Source organism: Microcebus murinus, chromosome 10, assembly GCF_040939455.1.
Source record: "Microcebus murinus isolate Inina chromosome 10, M.murinus_Inina_mat1.0, whole genome shotgun sequence".
NCBI classification, from domain to species: Eukaryota; Metazoa; Chordata; class Mammalia; order Primates; family Cheirogaleidae; genus Microcebus; species Microcebus murinus.
This window is the reverse complement of record NC_134113.1, coordinates 5077286-5099378: the sequence shown is the minus strand read 5'-3', so window position 1 is coordinate 5099378 and position 22093 is coordinate 5077286. Positions and strand designations below refer to the sequence as shown.

General features: G+C 63.7%; 1 protein-coding gene across 1 annotated transcript in view; it reads right to left on the bottom strand.

Moving 5' to 3' along the window:
* The window catches only part of SHISAL1 (shisa like 1), a 71777-nt gene extending 51679 nt beyond the window's left edge, over nucleotides 1-20098 (bottom strand). The window contains exon 1 of the mRNA XM_076006924.1: nucleotides 19899-20098. The gene's annotated coding sequence lies outside the window, so the exon portion shown is untranslated. The remainder of the gene's footprint in view (nucleotides 1-19898) is intronic.
* Nucleotides 20099-22093: the final 1995 nt, after the last annotated feature.

Genomic DNA, 22093 nt, shown 5'->3' with positions numbered 1-22093 from the left:
ACGGCGCAGTGCATCAAAGCGCTGGCGCAGGGCTGGCACGCGTGGGCCTCCAGAGGAGTCACGGCCGTCTCCGGTTCAGCCTCCTCCACCAGCCCCAGCGCCGCTGTCCCCAGGGCCCACGTCACCGCGTGCCTGCCTCCCCGGGGTTCACAGCCACGCGCACGCCTGGGGCCCCCCGTGACCTGGCCCCCCGGGCCCTGCGGGCCTGTGCACAGGCTGCTCCCCCCAATGCTGGGGCCACCCCTGTGCCCTCCGCAGCCGCAGGCTTGAGGCTCGCTGGGGCGTCCACCTCTCAGGACAGCTGTCCCCGCCTGGCTCCCGCACCCTCCGCCGTGGGCTCCTGAAACTGGCCTTCACCTGCCCGGTGTTGCCGTGGGCCGTCTGGGCCCACCTGGGCCGGGCTGGCTGGGCGGGACTCGCCCGTGGCCGGCGTGGGTGAGCCACTGTGACGCCTGCCGGGTGTGCGCCCTGACTTGTGAATGAACTTGAAAAAGGGAAACGGGCAGCCCAGACCACTGCCCCCGGGGTCTGGCCCTCTTTAGACTCGGGCCACACCGGCCTGGACTTCTGGGCACTGAGGACAGAGAAGGGCATGAGACCAGTCTCATGCCTGCGCCCCACACACCCACCTACCGCACTGCCAGGGTGGGAGGGAGGCTGGAAGTCCCGCCCCAGCATCCCGGGCGTGGGGCCCAGGCCGGCCCTTCCCCAGGGCAGCCCTTTCCCACCTCGGACGTTCCCATGTGGATGTCCAGGGGGCAGCCTCGGTTCCCTGCCCTCCCGACCCCACTGCTCACAGAGCGGTTCCCCTTCAACGAAGCCTAACGCACTGCCGTGGGCCACACAGCGCGGGGCACGGGGGATTCGGCCACAGGCGACAGACGAGGGCCACTGCCAGGAGACCGGCGGCCTGGGGGGGACAGCCATTACCAGGCTAGGGTAGACAGCAGATTACACCCCCTCTTCTCGCCACTGCCCTGGGCTGGGCCGCCGGGCACACAGACGGAGAATGAGGGCCCTGAGAGGGGATCCAAACTCCTGTGCCCCGTCTACACGGACTGCCGAGTGTCCACACCCCAGGCAGCGTGTTTGCGCACAGGCACCTGCACAGACAGCCTCGCCGGGGACGTTTAACCTCCACACGTCCCCGGGTTTCCAGGGCAGACCCACCCCTGAGATGGTGAACTTCTGTTTTCAGGACAACATCCACTTAGAGGTTATGAAATCTCTCTCCGAAACGTGAAGTCCAGGAATAAACACTCCGGGCCTGTGTGAAGTGAGATCAAAGCGTGTCCTCCTGACCCGCCTGTGCCTGCAGGAGGGAGCGGTGGGGGGGAACTAGGACGTCTTCCCTCGCTGTGCCGGCCGCTGTGCCCGAGCGTGGGCCTGGGGAAGGACAGACACAGGGCGCCTGCAGCCGGGGTGCCGCGCGGCACAGCCAGCAGTGTGGGGGAGGGGAGGCACCCGGAGCCCCCCGGCACGGCCACCGTGAGCTGAGCCCTGCTGGCGCCCTGCATGGGTCGCCTACCCACCAGCCAGCCCTGCCGAGACCACTCCGTTTTTGCTCATGGCTGTAGGCAGCACATGGCCTGGCACACAGTAGGCACTTTATAAACATGCTGCACTGGTTGAGTGACTGTAGGCATTATCATCTCCAGCTCAGGGAGGCTCAGCAATCTGCCCCAAGCCGGAGGGTTGGCAGGGCTGTCATTTAAACCCAGGTCTGCCTGGTCCCAAACGGGCCCACGGGGGTTGTAGGGGTGACGACAGTCTCCCTGGCCTTGAAGCGGGGCCTTACCGCTTACTAGCGGGGCGACCTGCCAGCTCCCCAGCACGCCGAAGTCAGACAGAAAGGACCGCGAGCTAGAAGATCCAGCAACTGCTCCACAAATGGCTCTTGTCTGGTGTCGCCCCCCCCCCTCTGCTATTCCCGAAGCTGATGGTTTGGGTGCCTGAGAGGTTCCTATGTGCCCGCTGGCAAATGAAAGTGTGTTTGACCACCACGTCTCGGTCTGATTGCTCCCGCTCTTCCTGCCTCCCTTTGCTTGTGTCTCTGGTTAGCACTGATCCGCTCTGCCTTGCCTGCTGGTCTAGTGCTTCCCTGCCTGGCACAAGCTCCTCAGGGGTGGGCACTTTTGTGTCCTTGTATTGCCCCACCATGCTCTGCACACAGTAGGTGCTGAATAAATGTTTGCTGCCCATAGAATAGGAACTCCATTAGCACTCGTTGGCTTGGATGCCAGGTTCATCTTATTGCAAAGAGCAAACTTGCACATGGGGGCGGAGGGCAGAGGCCCTGGGGCAACAAAGCGGCTTGGTCCTCCACCGAGACAGGGCCTGGACCCTGACTGCCACCACCAGGAGTGACCTTGGGCCATCAGCCTCAGATGGAAGCCACTCACTATAGCCAAGAAATCCAACTCCAGGGCTCTGGTGGGAGAGGAGAGCCCAGGTGGGACACTCAGAGTCCTGGATCTACAGCCCAGGCCCTCACTGTGCCCCTTGGGCTGGCATAACACTTGCTCCATGGGCCGAGGGGCAGGGCCGAGGGGCAGGGCCGAGGGGCAGGGCCGAGGGGCAGGGCCGAGGGGCAGGGCCGAGGGCAGCAGAGAGAAGAGTGCTCGGTACTCAGTGGCGCTGTGTGTTTGCCAAGGGGTCTAACCGGGAAGACGAGCAGGTTACCACCAACCTGGAAACCACTCCTGTCTCCCCAGGTCCCTGCCTCCCTCCAAGAACAAACCTTCCAGTTTGACCCTTTAAAATTCTCTTCCCCCAGAGACACCCACCCCCCACCCCTCCCTGCAGCCCGCGGGGCTCTGGGTCCAAGTCATACATTGGCTGTTCCAATCGCTCCCCTTTTTGAGCCCGGGCCCTGGGCCAGTTCTGCGCCCATCAGATGCTCTGTGTGTGCTACTTTCTTGAAAGTTTGATGTAGGCACCACTGCTGGCCCATTTTACAGGTGAGGAAAACTCAGGCCCGGGGAAGGGAAGGATTTGCCTGAGGGCACGCCGCCGAAAAAAAACGGCTAAGCCGGAAATCCCGGCCCTGCGGAAGACCCCAGATGCTCCGCCCTCCTCCTTGAGGGGTGAGCGGCTCCCCCCGCCCAGCCTCAGTTTCCTCCTCGGTTAAAGGGTGAGCTTAGCTGAGACAGCTGTGGGCCCTTCGTCACTTAACAACCCTCTGCCTCTATCTGTCCTCCTGAATTATTTGGTTGCACCGTGGAAGTACAACAACCCTGGAAATCCCAGGGGCGTTTTTCTTCCCAGTGGAGACACATAAAAATATCACGTGAAGGATGAGTCACTTAAAGTGTCCGGGCAGGAAGAGGAAAGCCAGGCCTCGGGGTGGCCCTCGGCTCCTCTCCGGGCCCCTGGCCGGCTTCTGGCCTTCCTCGGTACGAGGGGCCCTGGCCCTGGGGCCCCTTCTTCCCTGGGGTGGAGAGAAGACAGAGCCCTGAGCCTCAGTCTCCCATCCTTAAATAGGGATACACGCCCGCCTTGAAGGGGTACGGCGCGATGATGGAGGCATTCATTCATTCACTTGTTCACTTCACACCTCATTCATTCGTTCGTTCGTGTCAGGTGCGGTGCTGGCTGGGACTGCAGACACCGCAGTGGGCGGGGCGGACGCGTCCTGCCCCGTGAAGCTCAGCGCCGTGACGGGCCGTCCCCACACCCCGCGCCCAGGGCCTCCTGCGGCTCTCACGACACGCGGGGCCCTGCTCCGAGCATTTGGCCTTCTCTTCCCAACCAGCCTCTGTGCTGGCCTCCTGACACCGGGACACGGAAGCACAGAGACAGCCAGCAACTCGCCCAAGGCCACACAGCAGGCAGGGCCAGCACCTGTGCACCCCCACAGGGCTCCTGCCCCTGGGCTCAGAGCCTGCTTGTCCTTGGCCCCTCACAGTTTCACCGTGACCCCGCACACTCTTCTGTGACGGAGGGACACGTGGGGCCTTGCCTGGCTTCTCCGTCAGACCCCCAGCCTGGCCTGGCCTGGCCCGCACGCTGGGCTCGGCCAGGGTTTGACCCCGAAAGAAGGAACACACGCCTGTGCAGGGCTTGGGCCTCACGTGCTCTGCAACTCCGGGGCCAGCACCCCTTCAGTGGGCAGGCCCCCGGCCGCCGTCCCCCATGGCTGCTGGCCCCTTCCTTGCTCTTGGTCACACCAACCCTAAATCCCAACAAAAGGAGAGCGACTTGGCCGGCCTTGTATAGGCAAAGGCCTGCCCGCGTGCTGAAAAGAATTCCGCTTGTTCCTCCGGGGCGGGGCCGGGGCCGGGGCCGGGAGCTGAGTCACCCAGCGGGAGCCGCCACCACCTGGTCTGATGACCTTATGTGTCCTCGCAGCACCGGCGAGAGTCCCACCCTGCAGGGGAGAAAACCGGGGCGTTCCCAGGGACATCTCACGGGGAGGAGGCCGCTGGGTTGGGGTTCAGACCCAGGCCCCGGGCCCAGGGCCAGGCCTCGGCCAACGCTTGGCCCCAGACCTGTGCGTCCCCTGCTCGGCCCCGGTCTCAGTCGGGGAGTGGGCGTCCGTGAAACCACCGGGCCAGGCACCGCCCGGCACGACGCGTGGAGAAAACCCGCAGTCCCGCCTCTGCCGTGGGAAGGAGCCCAGAGCCAGAGGGGCCTGCAGGGCCACGGCCACATGGGCCCTCTCTGTGGGGGCGGGAGGTGCCACACCCAGCACCGTTTGAAACACACCGGTGGACACGGCCCAGGGGCCCAGCTGGCCTCTGAAGCCACATCTCCCAGCTGCCACCCGGCCTTGCGCACCGTGGTCCCCCGGCCATGCCCTTGGCTGGCGTTCCTGTGGTGGCCGGGGCCACGGCTTCTGGGTGGCATCTAAACCCCACCTTGACGGAGGCAGCTCCCCCTGCCCTCCCTCCCGTCCCTGGAACGCTGCCCGTCCCGAGCCAGGCCAGACATCAATCTCCTTTTTTGTCCCTTTCGGTGGACAGGGCACGAGTTCAGACTGGCCGCGTGCGCCTTATCTCGCCGGGGCCCCGACAGACCGGGCGGCCCAGGGGTTGGCCAAGAGCTGGGCCTCTCCGCAGCCATCAAAGTGAACGCAGCCACCCCACGCTGCGCGGCTCCAGCCTCCGTTTTTATATATATTTAAATAAACTGTTACGCCCCCCCCACCCCCCGTCCATTGCAAACAGGCCCACCCACCCCTCCAGGAAGCGGAGGCGGCAGACACCGGGCCTGGGCGTGGTGGTGGCCCTGGGAGGCTGCCCCCCGTGCACAGTCCCGGCTCCGGGAGGGGTTTGTCTCTGGCGGGTTCCTGCCTCCTCCTAGGGAGCTCCAGACACCCTGTCCCTTCAAGGACTTCCCAGTCATAAGCCCCCCATGCCTCAGTTTCCCCATCTGTCAATCAGGTCGCATAACATGCCCCATAGTTCAAAGATTCGGCCCGACCTGGGGCCCCATCTGACATGGCAGGCCACGGGCCCCCGACTCTGTCTTGTTCAGGACGACCTGCCTGGGCCCGCGCGGCTCGTTTGGCTTCGGGGAGGCTTGGTCCCTTCCTCTGCGAGCGGGCCCTGCCCCGGCAGATCGTGAGCGAGCACTGCGGGCCTGTGCGTGCACAGGGTCTCACGGCCTCACGGTAGGGGGTCAGCAGACGGCCGCAGGTGACCCAGACTCTGGCCCTCACCGAGTTCACAGCCTGGGGCGGGGAGGGGGGCTTCACAAGCCACAGGCTGTGCAGATGCTGGGGAGGGGACGGTAAAGCCCCCGCTGGGGCAAGCACTCTCTGCAGGGCCCTGCACAGGCCTGGGCCCATCAGTCACGTGCCCACAACCCCACAGGACTGTCGTCTGTGGCTTGCCCGAGGTTACCAGCAGCAGGCCCTGGTGTGGAATCCGGGTTTGGAACGGACCAAGTCAGGTAACCCGGCTGGGGCATGTTGTGCCCCGGGGTGAGCGAGGTGCCGGGGTAAGAGATGCCGTGTGCGGTGGGGCAGGGCCAGAGCTCACTAACTTGGGACTTTGGACAAGCGAGTGACCTCTCTGAGCCCCAGTTTCCCCATCTGTCTAAGGAGGGAGGTACCCAGAGGAGGCCAAGATGAATGAGAAATCCCGGGGGTGCTGGACCAGGGGGTCTGGGCGTGGCGTTGGGCCTCACCGGGGAGCCAGCAAGGCATTCAGGGTCCCAGCCCCCCACAGGCCTGTCAGATCAGAACCGGGGTGCAGGGTAAGAGACCTGCCTCTTTCCCAGCTTTCCAGGGGATGTAGATGCCACCGGGCTAGAACGGAGGTCGGGAAACGATTTCTATGAAGGGCCAGATAGAAGTTGTATCACCTGCTTTGCAGGCCACGGAGTCACAGGCAGAAAGGAGCTACAGACAACGCTACGTGGGTGGGTGATTCTGTGTTCCAAATAAACTTTATTAACATAAGCAGGCACCTCCAGTTTGCAAAGCCCTGGGCTTGGGCCTTGCCACCCTTAGTATAGTCCCCAGCATCTCCTGGGAGCTGTCTCAAACGCAGCCTCTGCCTGCTACATGGGGTTGCACGCTGACCGTCCCGGACCTGCGGGTGGGAGAAGCCCTGGCGGGAGCATGCAGCATGCAGCAGGCTCTCCGGGCAGCTTCCTGGCCCCGCTGGCTCCCCCTGAAGCAGACCGGGGGGGGGGGGGGCTGGGCAGGAGGGGGAGCTGGGGGTGTGCTGCCTGGAGAGCTATAACAAACCAAGGCACCAACGCGGCTAATTGGCAGCAGCTGCTGTTCCAACCAGAGACTTGTCAGCTGTGATTAAGCGAAGTTGCCTTTAGGCCAATCAACTTCAAAATTATGCAAATAGAGCCTCAGCAGAGACCACAGGGATGGCGCAGAGCCAGCTCCCCTGCCCCTGACCTGGCACTCTTAGCTCGCCGCCGCCGGCCTGGGGGGCCCACGTCCACTGGTGCCACCCCCTGGCCCAGCTCCGCTTCTGGGGGTTAATGAGGCTCCCGCCTGCACGCTCTGCGACTGGGCCGCTGGGCGGGTGGTGAGCCAGCGGCCAGCAGCCAGGCCAGGCCGGGCGCCGCTCTTGAAAGCGGCAGATGCCCTGGGGATGGATGCACCGGGACGTCGGCTGCACTGGCCCACAGCACCCCAGACCCGCCCTGCGCGGGGCAGCCCACGCCCGGTCTTCCTGGTTGCACAGCGGGGGAAGTGGTCACCTCCAAAGGTGGCAGGAAGTGGCTCTCAGTCACCTTCCCAAGTGCTTGCAAACCCTGGCTGGTCCCCTGCCAGCCTGCCCAGACCTGGACAGACAACAGCCTCCTGGTCTCGTCCGCACTCCCGTGGCCCCCGGAACCCCAAACTCAGCTGCCCCAGCCCCTGGGTCCTCACCTCGGCTCTCCTGCCTCCCTCTGCAGGGCACTCCCACGGGGCCTGAACTACCCCGTTGGTGCAAGAGGCAGGTGGGGCAAGGAGAGAGGACACCCCCGCCCCGGCACCCACGCCAAAGAGACCAGACACGAGTCTGAGCCGTGCCCCCTTCAGACAGACTCCCCCCGTTTCCAACCAGCTCTGAGATGGAGCACATCCGGACTGAACTGGGCTGAGCCGGCAGCAGAGCGGGCCCAGCCACCACTCCCCAGTTCGACCCCTCTTCTCTGTGTCCTCTCAAAACGAGAGACCCTTCTGAGTCTCAGTCTGCACTTTCGGAACAAAAGAACCACTAGGAACGTGTCCACCGGCGCCTGCCGCACAGCAGAGCGCTCTGACCGCTGCCCAGGCGGGCTCTGCCCCGCAGCCCCCAGGCTCCGGACGGGCGCAGAGGGAGAAGGGCTGGAGGGGCAGGGCACGGCCCCCCACCCTGTGCAGCCCACCTGGGAGCCCAGCCGGGGTGGGGGCGACCCAGGGCAGAGCCGGCCCGGGAGACGGGTCTGTAACCCAAGAGTCCCCCGAGGGCCAGACGCCCCCCGCCACCCCACCACCCCTGCCACCTCCCCACTCCCACCCCAACGGCAGGATTCCTGCTCTTTGCAAATCGGGGTCCCTCCTAACGGGGGGGAGAACTGCTGCGTGCTGTAGCAGAGGTCAACACCTGGGTAAACAGTGTCAGGGAAGTCTGATCAGTGCATTGCCTTCGGGGAATGTTGGCTCAGAAATTTCTGGGGAATGGAGAGGTGACATCAAACAGCATTTATGAAAGAGCTTTGTCGGCAGGAAAGCCAATCGGAACTGGAACGGCAAGTGCAGAATTCCAAGGGGAGGCGGGTGCTGGGCCCAAGCCTGGCCGGAGAGAGGACAGAAAGCGCAGGCCAGGCTGGGGGAGGGGACACGGCTGGCCCTGGGACCCTGGACACGTGACTCGGCCTCTCTGGGGCTCCACCCGGACAGTGAGGTGCTACCCCAGCCTCACGGGGTGGTGTGAGGGTTAAATGAGGCCGCACTCACACGCGTGGACCTTGAGCACCGTGCTAGGGTGTCAGGAGGTGACCAGTCAGCAAGGTCCCCTTCGGCCTGCGTCTCCTGGGATCGGGGTTTGCTTAGAGCTGTCACCCTTGTCCTCAGGTGAGACATGGGCTGGGGGTGTTCATCAGCCTCAGGTGAGGACAAAGAGGCTCAGAGAGGCTGTCACTTCTGGAGGTCGCATGGCACACACGCAGCGAAGCCTGACTTCCCAGCACAGAGCTCCCTCCACGACAGTGCCACACCCAGCCCGAGCCACACGCCCCGGCGTGGCTGGGGTGATGCTCAGACACCTGGGGCTCAAAGGGCCCCCCCTGCTGTGGTATCGCCCCCCCCCCCACTGTTGGCAATCTGCCCTGGACTGAAGCCCCTGGGGACTCCAGGCCACGGAGGCAGAACCCAGGAAAGAGGCAGACTGTGCGTGATCACCACCTCCCGCCCCAGCACCTACGCTGAGTCCAGCCCCGTGGGGAATGTTCTATGAGGATTATCTCTTTTCATTTTCCAAAGAAGAGAGACTACCACCCTCAGTTTGCAGATGAGAAAACTAAGCTCAGAGAGGTTTTGTCGCCTGCCTAAGGTCACACAGCTGCAGAGCTTCTGCGACTGGGACCCAAGCTGGTCAGGTTTCCAAAGCAAGGACCTCTGGGCCTCGGGCTCTTGGCCTTGGGCCTTGGGGTGGGAGGAAGGGGAACAGGAGGGGGAGCTGCCATCACTGAACGAAACCACTTCCCGTCCCTGGGAATTCCCCCCCAGTGACTGGGGGAAACAGAAGGGACCTTTCTGGGAATCAGCTGGTCCCTTGTCCCACCGGCGTTGGCCGTCCCGTGCTCATGACATCCCGGCAGACCCGGCCCTGGCGGAACTCCCCCCAGCCCCGAGGGAGCCCGCTCCCGCCGGGGACAAGTCAGCGGTGTGGACAGCTCCGGCTGTCTGCACTCCGGCCCCGCCCCCAACTCTGGTCTGGCTTCACACTGCACAAGCTTATTTTAAAACAATCAGCATTTGGCTCAAGTCGTGAAAGATTAAACGTAGGAGTTGTGTTAGGAGGAGTGGGATGCACCGTGCCAGGAAAGAAAGGGGTCAGCGGCGTGGGAGGCCCCTAAATGTCTCAGCCCCAGCTCCTGGCCCAGGGACGGGGGGCGGGGCGTGGGGGAATCCAGGTCTTGGGGGTGACATGTCTGATTCCAATCCCACTTCCACTGCCACCAGACCATGTGACTGCCAGTGGGTCGCTTCAGCCAAGGCCTCAGTTTCCTTCTCCCCCCCCCTTCCTTCAGGCAAGAAACTTATTCGGCACCTACTACGTGCCAGCCTCGACTGTAGGCCCTGGCCTTGGGGACACAGGAGTGAACCAGACAGCTACACCCCAGCCTCGGCACGCCATGCCCTGGTCTGGCGCAGTGAAGGCAGGGACAGAAGGTCCGGTTTTAGCTACGCCCACGTCTGAGCCGCCGTAGGCTACCGGCCGCCCGAGCCTAGAGGCAGGGCCGATGCCCCTGCGAGACCCCCTGGTGCAGCCCAGAGCTGGGCGTGGAGGAGCAGCCGGTGGGGATGAGCCGGCCGGGCGGCGGGGGACAGTGGGGAGGTGAGGCCCCGGCCTCGGCCTCGGACGGTGCACAAATAAACTCCAGCTCATCCCTCTGCCCGACGGAGCCGAGAGGGAGAGAAAATAGCTTTCACACTATATTTTCTAATTTTTTTTTCACTCCACTGCTTCTAAATCGATCCAGAACAGATTGTCCAATTGTTTGAATTTCAGGAGAGAAGTCTCCTAATCTTTCCCTAGTCCTGCCTATAATTCTGCCATGCTTTGCCCCCCAGCCCCCGTCATGACCTGCTCGTTGGCCGGGCTCTGGCTGGTGGTCCACGGCCGTGCACAGCCGCCCGGGCTGGCCTGAGGCCTGTGCGCCTGCAGGTGGTGGAGGAGGGGCTGGCCCCGAGGGGAGGTCTGAGCCCCAGGCGGCACTCATGCCGGGACCTGCTGGAAGCCCTGTCCCTGGAGGGCAAGGCTTTGCTGTCCCAGGAAGAGCTGAGCTCACCGGGCACCGTGGGGTGGTGGGGTCACTCCGGAGACCGGCAACAACCTGCCTTCCTCTCCCAGCGGGAGGGTGCTTGGGCTTCTGGGCTGAGTCACACACAAGCCTCGTTACCCCCTGCCTGCAGCAGCAAGGGCAGACAGGCGTCACCGCAGCTACCACCACAGGTGGGGCTGCCTGGGGACGGGGCGCATCTGGGTCCCGCCACAGCGGTGGATTAGCCATGTCTGCCCTGGGCGCGGCGGTGGATACAGGTGGTGCTCAAGCCACGTATTTGCCGTCCTGGGTCCCCAGGGAACTAACTCGCCGGAGTCCTCGGAGGTCATGCTTGTCCAGCCTCGGCCTCTGCTCCGCTTTCCCCAGATGCCAGCTGCGCAGGCCCTGCCGTGGGGCTCCAGGGGCCTTGTTCCCGCCCCCTCAAACGCCCTTTCCCCGCTTGTCAACCTGGGCAACTCACACGCCGCCTCCTAGGGCGCTGCCTCCCCTGGGAAGGCCTCCTTGACGCCCAGCCCCTTCCCCCAGGCAGAACTGCTCCCCGCCTGTCACCACCCGCCCCTGTGCGTCCCTTAGGGAGGACGAGAGCCTCGAGGCAGAGCAGGTGACTGCGTCCCTGGCTCCCTGCAGACCGTAAGCCCATGAGGACTGGCCCGGCCGCTGTCTCTGCAGTGAATACACTGGTGACGTGACCTGAACAAGCGGCGTGCCCACCCCTGCCCGACACCTGCCCCTTCTGAGGCAGCCACGGGTAGTGGCGAAACCCAGACTCCGGTTGTTAAAGACCCTGCCTCCCGGGACCTCTGGACCCAGACGGAGCTCGGACAACCCTGAGCGCAGTGGCTCACCTGCTCCGACAGGCCTCGCTCCTCCCCAGGGGGTGGCGACCCACGTCTCTGTCCTCCAGGGAGAAAGAGTTTGAACAATAACAAATGCGTGGAGAGGGCCTGCCCACCGGGAGCACTCTGCACGGCCCTCGGTGACCCTGGCTCAGAGTTGGTGCAGGAGGGCCTGGCCTGGACCCATTTCACGGAAGGGAAAACCGAGGCATGCGGGAGCGAGGTGGCTGGGCAAGGCCACACAGTGAGGAGGCAAGGGCGCAGGAGTGTGGGACCCTGAGCTCCCACGCCAGCTCCCCTCCTGACCTTTCAGCGCATTTGCCCTCCCCAGGAGAAACAGCAGAAGCGACTTAGTGACTTGGCAACGTAGCACTGCATGCCCTCGGGGAAGTCACTCTGCTTCTCTGAGCCCGGGTGGGAATGGTAACCTACCCCTGCTCACAGAGTGTCGTGAGGATTAAACAAGGGAGAGTTTGCAAAGTGCCCGGGCTGGGGCCACCGCAAGGAGGTGAGGGTCAGGGGTCAGGGCTTCAGGGGTCCTGGGCAGGGCGGCTTCATCCTGAGCAAACAGGGCGCCCACCCTGCTCTGTGGCGCTCCCAGGCCTGATGCTGCCACAGGTTGAGGCGCCACCTCACTGCCCCAGGCCCCTTCCACCCCATCCCTGACCCACCTCGGGCCCCTGGGAGGGGATCGGCCAGTGCCCAGGCTGGTGTCTCACGGACTCTCCCTGCACTGCACCGCTCCGCGCTCTGAAACCACCCGTGCTCCCTGCCGCCCGCTGCACTGAGCCCCTCCTCCGGCCTTCAGTTTGCCTTTACAGATTGCAAAGCACCTTCAACCCGTCACCTTGGTGCGCCCCGGGGCCCCGGTGGAAGGCAGTCTTCTCCTCGCGCTGCGGGGGGAGGGGGGCACAGAGGTTCGGAGCAGCGAGGGAGCTCCCTGAGCTTCAGGCCCTGAGGAAGCCACAGTCTGAACTCACGTCTGTCCTGCTCCAGAACCAAATTTTCAGGGGACACCAGGCAGCCTGGGCCCCCAGACTTGGGCCGCTGCCCCCAGTCAACAAAGGCTCAGACAGGGAAGAGCGATCACATCCGGCTACTCTATTCGTCCCACCTCGTTGCTCATGTCCTCAAAGGGAGGCCACTGCCTGGTCCTTCAGCTCCTGCCTGAGCTGCCCCAATCTTGGGCTTGTCGTGTTTCCTGACGGCCATCATTCACTCACTCACTCATCTGTCCATCCATCCGACCCTCCTTCCATCCCTCCCTCCATCCCAGCAGACCTGTCCAGAGCAGCCCAGCCTGGGCTTGAAGCTGGCTGCAGACTAGACCAGGAACAAGGTGGCCGCCCCCTTCCAGGACAGAGAGGGGCTCTCTGACCCCCACGGCTCTGTGCCTCCTTGGCGCTGCTATTACTAAGCGTAGCAGTGCTGATAACAATGCCGGCAATGCTTATTGAGTACTTACTATTTGCCGGTCTGCACTGAGCATGTTCCTTGGATTAACTCATCTACTTCTTGTAAGAACCCTGTGAGGTGGATATTATCCCCATTTTTAGAGGGGGAAACTGAGGCTGAGAGGTGATGTAATTTGTCCAAGGTCCTACAGCCAGGAGGAGTGGGGACTGGGATTGGAACCCCCACAGTCCCTCCGGAGCTCGGGGGTGATGCACAGCGGTTGTCACTTTAGCTGCTCCGAGAGTGTGGAACGTGAGCTCCCTCCCTCTCACCCTCACTGCTGCCCGTGCAAGTTATTGTCATCATCATCATCAACCTCATTTGAAAACCAGGATGCTGAGGCTCGGAGGCAAATGCCGCAGCGCAATGCTGGGCACTGGGAAGGCTGGAGCTGGAGGGGAGCCCAGGCCCCAGGGCTGGCTGCTTTAACTCCCAGCTCCGAGGTTGCCATGGCGCAGGGTCGGCACCACCGCCTGACTGCGCACCTGATTCATTTCCTTGCGCGTTCAACTGCTGTCACGGACGTCCCTGCTCCGGGGTCCGGAAATGACCGCATTTGGTTCTTGCCTGGCTGCTTCCTGGAAGGGCTGCAGCAGCGTTAGCAGGGCAGCGATGAAGTTTGTAACAGTAACGGAGGGAGAAGGCAGAGCCGACACCCTACCGAATGCACACTGTGTGCTAACTAAGCATCTACGCAAATTTATCTTAGCTGGTTCTCACAATAACCCATTTTGCAGGTGAGGAAACTGAGGCTGGGGGTTACATAACGTGCTCAAGGTCGCAGAGTGAGAAGCCAGCAGAGGGCAGATTGGTCCCCGGTGGGGTCCCAGCACGGCCTCAATGACCTCAGGCTGCTCTTGGAGGAGGAGCACTCCCCACCCCCACACCCCACCTGGGGAGCAGCACCTGGAACCTCCCTCTGGCTTGTTGCCCTGACAACGGGCCTTGGCTCAGCGCAGAGCACGTTCCCCAAAGGCCGTGTGGTCCCAGGGATCAGATTCTGGGCAGTCAGCCCCAGCCCATGCCGCATCTTGACCCCGTTCCCAGAAGCCTGAACAAGCTAAACAGCAAAGGCCCTGCTGGACTCATGCGGGCAGAGGCTGAACAGGGTCCTGGCCTTGGGGGCTCAGGGGCCACCCGGCTTCCTGCGCACGGCAGAGAGGCACCACCGCAGCATGGTCTGGACGCAGAGACCCAGGCTGGGAGCTGGCAGCTCTGGCGGGGGCGTCTCCAGGACACCCCCCGGAAGCCCCGTCCCTGCTGCAGCCACAGAGTAGGCTCCGGTGGCCCCTTTTGCCTTTGCGTCAGCGCACGTATGAGGTTCTTGGGTTTCATTTTTGGGATTTCGAGGCAAGGGCTTGCTATGCTCACCCTCCTGCCCTCAGAGAGGCACTGATCCAGGCTGCGGCTTCAGACCCGTCTGGTTGTGACTCTGCCCCCCCCCACTCCCTTCTCTGGGCTGAGCTCCTTTTAGGGAAACCAAGTCCTGCCTGGGGCTACCTGAGGGTGATGTTACATAATGGATACGAAAAGGCTTTGTAAAAAGACAAATACCAACCACTTGTAATGAAGCACCTTTCACATGTTAAAGTTAGGAGGGGCCACTGAGGGCCACGCCCATGTGAGACCCCATTAAGAACCTCCTCAGGCTGCTCCTCTTCCTGAAATGCCCTTGCCTTCTTCTGCTTGAAACACTCCTACATGCCCCTCAAGACCCAAGCCAAAAGTCACCTCTTCCGGGAGGCCCTCCCTGATTCTCGGATGACCGTTTTTTTTTCTTTTGTTCTCCTGCATTCCCCCCACTCCCAACTGCAAAGCTCGCCAGGGCAGGGCCCTATTTCCAACCCTCTCCCCCCTGTCCCCTGGGCCCCGGCCCCATCCAGCGCTTGGCAGGCGCTCCCCAAGGGCGGGATGAATGGACGCTAATGCGTGTGCTGCCGGTCTGTAGATCCAGCTGCGCGTACAGTTCTCCCGACAAAGGAAAGGAACCAGAAGCGAAAGCAAATCGCCGTCGTTTCCGTAACACGCTCAGGGAGCCTCGGAGGAAATTCTCCAACTGGATTATGGAAGGAATTTGCCTTTATTTTTAATTTGTGCCAATATCTAAGAAAACGGCACTTTATTTTGAGCCCATCAGGCGACGAGGAGCTTCGGAATCTGGCACGGGAGACAAACTTTCCCAGCCCAATTTCCCAATGCAAATCTCTCCGCAGCAGCCGGGCGGCCGGCGGCTCCCTCCGCTGGCGGCGGCTCTGCGAGGCTTGTCAGGGAGGAATAATCAGATTATGTAGCTGGGTTTTAAAAGATCACGGTTTGTCTTATTTTCCAGGGAAGTGTGAACCAAAAAAAAAAAATTTTTTTTTCTCCCTCCCAGGGCTCTGCTAAGAGTTTCCAGAACTTAATTCAGTGTTAAATGGGTGTAATTTGGGAAACTCATGCATTATTTCTTAATTTCTTCAAGGCGTATTGGCGCACATCTGCTGAGGTAGGGGCGCGTGCAGACAGATGGGCGGCGACCGGGGTGTGCGCGCCCCACTCGGGAGGAGGGGAGGGGAGGGGGCCGCGGAGAGCACGCGGCGACGTAGGCCCTCCATTCATGGTTGACGTGGGAAAGCATGGGACAGGCGGAATTTGCATTTCATCTCGGCTTCTGCTTTTCTGCTTGGATGGCCAGGGAGGGAGAGATTCCGAAGCCTTTTCCCAAGGGAGCCTGGGTGGGGGGCAGTTCTTGGAAATTTCATCATCCAAGGGATGTTTGTACCTCCACCATGGCGGCGGCTTCAGAGGCCTCTGGACAATGCCCACCTCACCGGCAACCCATGGGAGAACGACCTGGGACCTCAAGGGTGCCCCATTCACTGTGACCTTGAGCTTGTTCCCAGCCACTCTGGGCCTCAATGGCCCCATCTGTATATGGGGAAGCCAGGGATAAGCCCCAAGCTCCCTCCACGAGCAGCTCCTGGGGCCTCGCCCAGCCCAGCCTAGCACGCGGGCCCTGGAGCTGCTGCAGCTGCCCCCATCTTAGCCTGACACCTGCCCCCCATGCAGGCAAGGCAGAGCGGGCTCCCACGACAAAGGCCCTGCTGGTGCCTTTCTGGCACTCCCAGAGGCACCGTGTCCCCAAGTCGCTGAAGAAGAAAACCTGGGTTCAGAGTGGCTGTTGCCAGTGCGTGGGAAGTCAGGATGCCAAGGGAGGCCCTGCTGAGCATTCCAACTGAGTCGCAGCTAAGAGGAGAGGAGGGCGGCGCTTGGCCCAGCTGGGGAGGGGTGGGGAGAGGGGGCACATCGGCATGGTAGCAGCGCCAGGACATCCACAGTCGCAGCTACGGAATGACATCTTCACAGAGCCGGTCGTTAACCGGGCACAGGCACTAGCACGTCTAGGCTGGGAGGTGCCTCCGGGCGGTCTCAGTGGCCTTGGGGTCTCCTCCACCTCCCCAGGGGGCTCACCTGTAGGGGCCAAGGAATGTGTGCACCAGAGGAAGGAGGGAAGCGGTGGAAACAGGGAGGGAGGGAGACATGGGACCTCCCCCCTGCCAGGCCCTGTGCAGAGTGAGCCAGAGCTGACGGCACCTGGGTGTCCCCAGGAGCATGTGGCTCCCCTTACATCAGCTCCAGACGCCCAGCACCCCCCCTTATAGAAAGCGTTTAGGAGAGGAGGCCCCACTGTTCTTAGCGGTTGCCTACTGTTTCAGTAACTTCTGAAAGGCACAGGCAGGCTGGGAGAAGCCCCTTGGGGGGGATCCGGGGAAGATCAGTGTGAATCTGTGATGCCAGTCAACTGCGGAGCAGCCAAAGCGACAGAGGCTGGGTTAATGGAGGTAGAGCACCACCCAGAAGGGAGGTGACACCTGGCATCTAAGCGTAAGGTGCGCCACACTCTGGGTCAGTCGGTCCAGAGGAAAGCCAACAGGGCAGTGACTAGGAGCCAGACTTCAGGGACCCTGACCCACAGGGGCTCATGGCCCCCACCTCGCCATCGGGCCAGGCGACCAGTGTCGTGGTCAGGGGCACAGTGCTAGCTGTGTTTACGTAGTAACCGCTCATCTGCACAACAGGATCTGCAACTGCCGCTCGCGGGCCGGCGTGAGGACCGGGCGATGGGTCCTGCTCAGCCGTCCGCCTCCACGTTCCCTGCCGAGCGCAGCCCATTGCCATGGGGGGCACAGCTGCGAGCCTGTGCCAGTCAAGCCCTTTATCGTAGACACAGACGGCGGGGACAGCTGGACATGGTGTCCACCTGCCACCTCCCCTGTGGAAGCCGAGGGCGTGGGCTGCAGGCAGCAGGGGCCGGCAGCGGTGTGGCCGGGAGCAGGGGCCAGTGGGGTCGGGCTGAGCATCCTAGAGCTGGAGACCAGATTCATTTTCTTGTCTCAAACTCCCCCTCCCTCCCTCCCTCTGCCTACCTCAGCCATGGGCAGCCCAACCAGAGGCCATCCGGGCTCCGAACCTGGCCACCCCGCTCCTCCCTGCCCCGCACGCTATGCAAACCCGCACCCAGGTGGGCCGTGCTGGCCCTGCCTGGCCTGCTGCAGCTGTGCCGCCTCCCCCCCCCCACGACGTCCAGAGGTGCCAGCCTGCCTCCCGGGTGTCTGCACCTTTGCCCACAGAGGGTCTCTGCCAGAACACCTTCTCCCCGTTCTTCTGGCGGATGCATGCTTGTCCTCCTGGCCAGGCCCTGACCCCTCCAGTCTCCGTGGGGGGCAGGTGCTCTCCGCACGTGCTGCATGTGCCCCCTCACGCACCCCGCGGCCTAGCGGCTTGGGCCAGGCACACCTCCGAGTCTGCTTCCTCAAGCGCTGCCAAAGGCAGAGCCGTGCCCGTCAGTGGCAGGCAAGGGGGCTCACAGGCTCGGCTGAAGAAGGGTGTGAAGGAACGCATGGGCGCGGACGGATGGGCGGACAACCGGTAACAGGGAATGGCGCTCAGGCGGCCTCCCTCTGGGCAGGGCCCCCTTGCTTTCTGTCTCACCCACAAAGGTCTGAGCGGCACTGGCCCTGCCCCACTCCTCTGCCCAGTCCAGCTGCCCTGACGGGCTCCAGGCTGGGTGACTCAGGATTATCGGGATGGGATATCACACACACACCTGCACACACATGCACACACACGCACATGCACGCACATGCACACGCAGCCAGCTCCAAGCCAAACTGCTTCCCTCACCTCACTTCGTCAGTCCCATACCTCCCAGATGCCTGAGACAGAGCCGGGACACAGCGTGACGGCGACACTAAGCAAATAGGCATAAATCCTGCCTCTGGCTTTCAGCTTGAGCCGAGAGGGGCAGGGGCTGCCCGGCTGCAGAACTTCCTGGCCATCTCCTGTGCCACGTTCAACCTCCAGCCAGGACACGGACAGCAGACAGCCTCTCTGGAGAGATGGCTTGCCTGCAGAGGTGTCCTGCACGGAGCAGTCACAGATCCAGGGGACGGGAGGGACCCCCAATTCTAGGCCACCCTGATGGGTACGGGGATCATCCTGGTTGACACCAGGGATGCGGGCTGGGAGGGGGGGTATTTTGATTCTGGTTTCGAATGACATTTCCGACCAAAGCCCACAGCCTGCCTGTTGGTAAAGAGTCCGCATGGTTCCCGCAGGACCGCCGATTCCCGGCCACACTGGGACAATCACAATCAGGTGAGGAAGCAGCGGTGCAGGCGGGAGGAAGGCCCAGCAGCCTGGGCCTGGACGGGGCTAAAGTTACCAGCGCCAGGGCATTTCAGTCACGGCAGCAGTGACATTCACAGGACGACAGTGAGTGAGAACACCTCAGACAATGCCTGGAGCAGTCTAGGAAACGGAGGTCCAGAGACGTGTGGGCAGCTGCCTGGGGTCACCCAGCCACCAGTGCTCACCGGGAACTTGCAGGGCTTTCCCAGCGTGACCTCACAGCAACCTTTTGTGGTGGGAGCGGCTCTCGGTCTGTCTTACAGATGAGGAAACAGGCTCAGAGGAGGCAGGAGCCTTGCTCAAGGTCACCCAGCAGGGGACAGAGGGCTGGAGGCCACTCCCAGGGATTCCTGGTAGAGGGCACTTTCTGCTCTGCCCATCCCAGGGGTCCCTGGGCAGGAACAGTCACTAAGAGGAGGGGTCAGCAGGCCAAGAGAGGCGGGGAGACACAAAGAGACGCACACTGACACCCTCCCGCAGATTATGTAACCCCTTCCCTGCCCGTTGCCCCAGGGTGCGGCTGGGGCAGGTAACACCCACGATGGGACCCCAGCAGGGACCCGGCCTGGTCAGCTGCCCAGTCCTTGTTGGTTCTTTCCAAAGAGGTAACAGTTGCGGGCTATGGTGGCGCTGGCTTTCTCTCCCCCTTTTCCCCCCTCTGGCTGGATAGCAAATACTAATACTAATAATGATAATAATAATTAGAATAAATATAACCTGAAGATGCTTGGGGTCTCGTTGCCATGGCAACCGCTGGCGCTAATGAGCTTCCAAAGGCCGCTGCCCGGCCACTCAGCCCCCGGCGCGCGGGCTCAATATTGATCCGGCCCTGGGAGGCAGCAGCGGTTCCGCGGGGTCCACGCGGCTGGCTCGGACCTAGGGGCACGCACTTGGGGAGCCTTCCTCATCCCTCGCGACTCCCAGCTGGGGCCCCTGAAGCCTTCAGGGTCCGCAATGTGGCTCCAGACCCTGTCAAGTGCGCACCGGGCTCCGGGCTCACTGCGCTCCCGGACTCGGTCCTTGGACGCCAGTCCCCACCTCGGACCCGGATTCCGGTCCCTGCCGCCGCGGTCCCTGCCGCCGCGTCCCGTCACGATGAGCCCTGGACTGTTCTTTGGACCGGGCCCCTTCCTCTCCAAGGTTCAGCGATCCCGACCGCGGTGAGCGCTGGCGCGGACCCCAGAGCTAGAACACCGGCTGTCCCACATGGCTCCTGCCCCCAGACTCACCCCTGGTCTTACCTGGCCCCCTTCTAAAGCGCCCGAACCCCCCAGTGCACCTTATGCGCCTCTCCCAGTGCGCCCACCCTTGCCCGCCCCGGGCGTCCGCACCCCTTCTCCGGAGCCGCTGCGCCGAAGACCCCGCCCCCCACCCACCCAGACCCTCCTCCGCCAGGAGCTCCGCCCCGGCCCCTTTCCCAGGCGCTCGACCCCGGCCCGGAGCGCCCCTCCCCCGCGCGGCCCCTGCCCGCCCGCCGCGGGCGCCGCTCACCTCGTGCCCGCCGCCCGCTCGCTCCTCGCTCCGCAGCCGGGAGCCGGCGCCCGCGGGAGCCGCCTGCTGGGGCGCGGGGGCTGCCCACGTCTCTGCGGTGCCCCCGCCGCCGCCGCCGCCGCAACAGTTGTCCGGGTTCTGGGGGCTGCGGGGACTGGGGATCAGGGGCTCCGGGCCGGAGTCCAAAGGCGCCCGCTCCTAGGCGCACGGGGCGCGGCGCGGCGCCCGGGCTGGGGCTGGGGCTGGGGCTCGGGCTCGGGGTCCGGCGGCCGGCCGCATGCCCGCGCTGCCCCGCCGCCGCCCGCGGCTACTCGGCGGCCCGCGCCGCCCAGCCGCCCGCCGGCCCCGAGCCCCGCGCCGCGCCCGCCGCCGCCGCGCTCATGCTCGCGGGCCCCGCGCTCGCCGCCGCCGCCGCCGCCGCGCTCTTTGCCGCCCGCCCGAGCTCCGCGCCCTCTGCCGCCCTCCGCGGGCCCGCGGCGCTCCCGCCGGCTGCCCTCGCCGCTCCCCTCGCCCGCGCGCGCCGCCTCCCCCTCTCCCTCGCGCTCCCCGCGCTCCCTCTCTCTCCCGCGCTCCTGCGTCCTCCGCTCATTCCTCTTTCGCAATCGCTCTCCGTCCGCGCTCGAGCTTTCTCTCCCTTTGTGCTCCTCCCGGTTTTCCTCTCGGAGTCCCTCGCTCCCGCTCCCTTCCTCGCGCGGCTCTTCCCTCGCACTTTCTCTTTCTACTTCCTTCTTTCCTCGTTTTCACTCCTTCCTCTCCTCTCCCCTCTCCTGCCTTCCTTTGCTTTCTTCCTTCTCGTCCCCTCTCCTTTGTTCCTTCCCTCTCTGCTTCCTTTTCTCTCCCCTCTCCCCTCCCCAGTCTGGCTCTCCACTCCTCCCCCACGCACCTGCTCCCTGCTGGGCCCAGCCCCCTGCCCCGCACCTGCCCCGCACCTGCCGGCGCCGCCCAGCCCTGCTGCCCGGCGGTCAGTCCTGCCAGCCCGACCCCGAGCAGGGCGCGGACCCGCACAGCGGGCAGATGCTCCGTCCAGGTTTCCCGCGGGGAGAGCCCTGGTCCTGACCCTCCCGGACCAGTGCCCGGGCTCTCCCCGCCCCTGTCTCTCCCCCGGCTGCCCGGTTTCCACCTGCCCAGCACAGCTGGCCTCTGTGTGTGGCCTCAAGCCAGTGAGCCTCAGTTTCTCCACCTTCCTCTGTGCTGGCCCAGTGACCTGGGGTTGTAAAGAAGGTGCTGGGGGGACCTTGCAGCCCCCCCAGGACCCCACGGAGGGCGGTGGAGATGGTTTATAGACTCCTCGATTTAGGAGGGAAAACGGAACCCCTGGAGGACCGGCCCTAAAATTGATGCCACCCGGAGTTGCCTGCTTCGGCGGGTCTGATTTTATTTTTATAAACATGGATTGAACCTCGCCAGAAACTGAACCCTTCAGACCTAGTTTTATTTTATTTACTCCTCACCAGAGTGCTGGGCGCTGCCCTCCCATTTTACAGATGAGGCAGTGGGGCTGGGAGAGGCTAGGACACCTGTTCTGAGCCACACAGCCGGCAAGGGGCAGAACGGGGGCTCAAGCCCGTCGTCCAAGCCCAGGCTCCGCGTTTGGCTCGCGGGCAGTCCCTTCCTTAACACACAGGGAGCGCCTCCAGGAAGTCGTGTTGCTGAGGAACCAGAGGGAACCAGTGTCAGCAAGAGGTGGAGGCGGCCTGACTCCACATGACCCCATGCCGATGGCACGAGGGGTCCAGACGGCACGTCCCGTGCCCCTTTCAAGGATGAGAGAGGCTCAGCGCTGAGCCCAGGGCAGCCAGCTGGTGGGACTAGGCCAGGGTGCACCCACAGGAAGCCTGCCACATTGCAGTGCCTCGGTTTCCCCACCATTCTCACAGGCCTCCTCTCCGCCAGTGGACATGGCTTGAGCAGCTGCCTTGGGCCGGAGACTGAATCTGCCCCGAGGGACCAGATATGGGCCCCGCCTATGGGGACAGCCGCCAACCAAGGGCAGGGTGTGCCCGTGAACCCCCCGACAGGGCACGGGCAGGGCCACCACAGGGCTCAGGGAGGACAGCGCCTGCTCGGCCGCCGGGCAGAGGGTGGCCGGGGCTGGGAAGGCGGTGTTGCCCGGTGGTCAGGCTCCGGGGCTTTGTGGCAAGGCAGCACTGGTCCCTAACTGGCCCTGTGGCCTCCGGCACAGCGCAGAGCCCCCG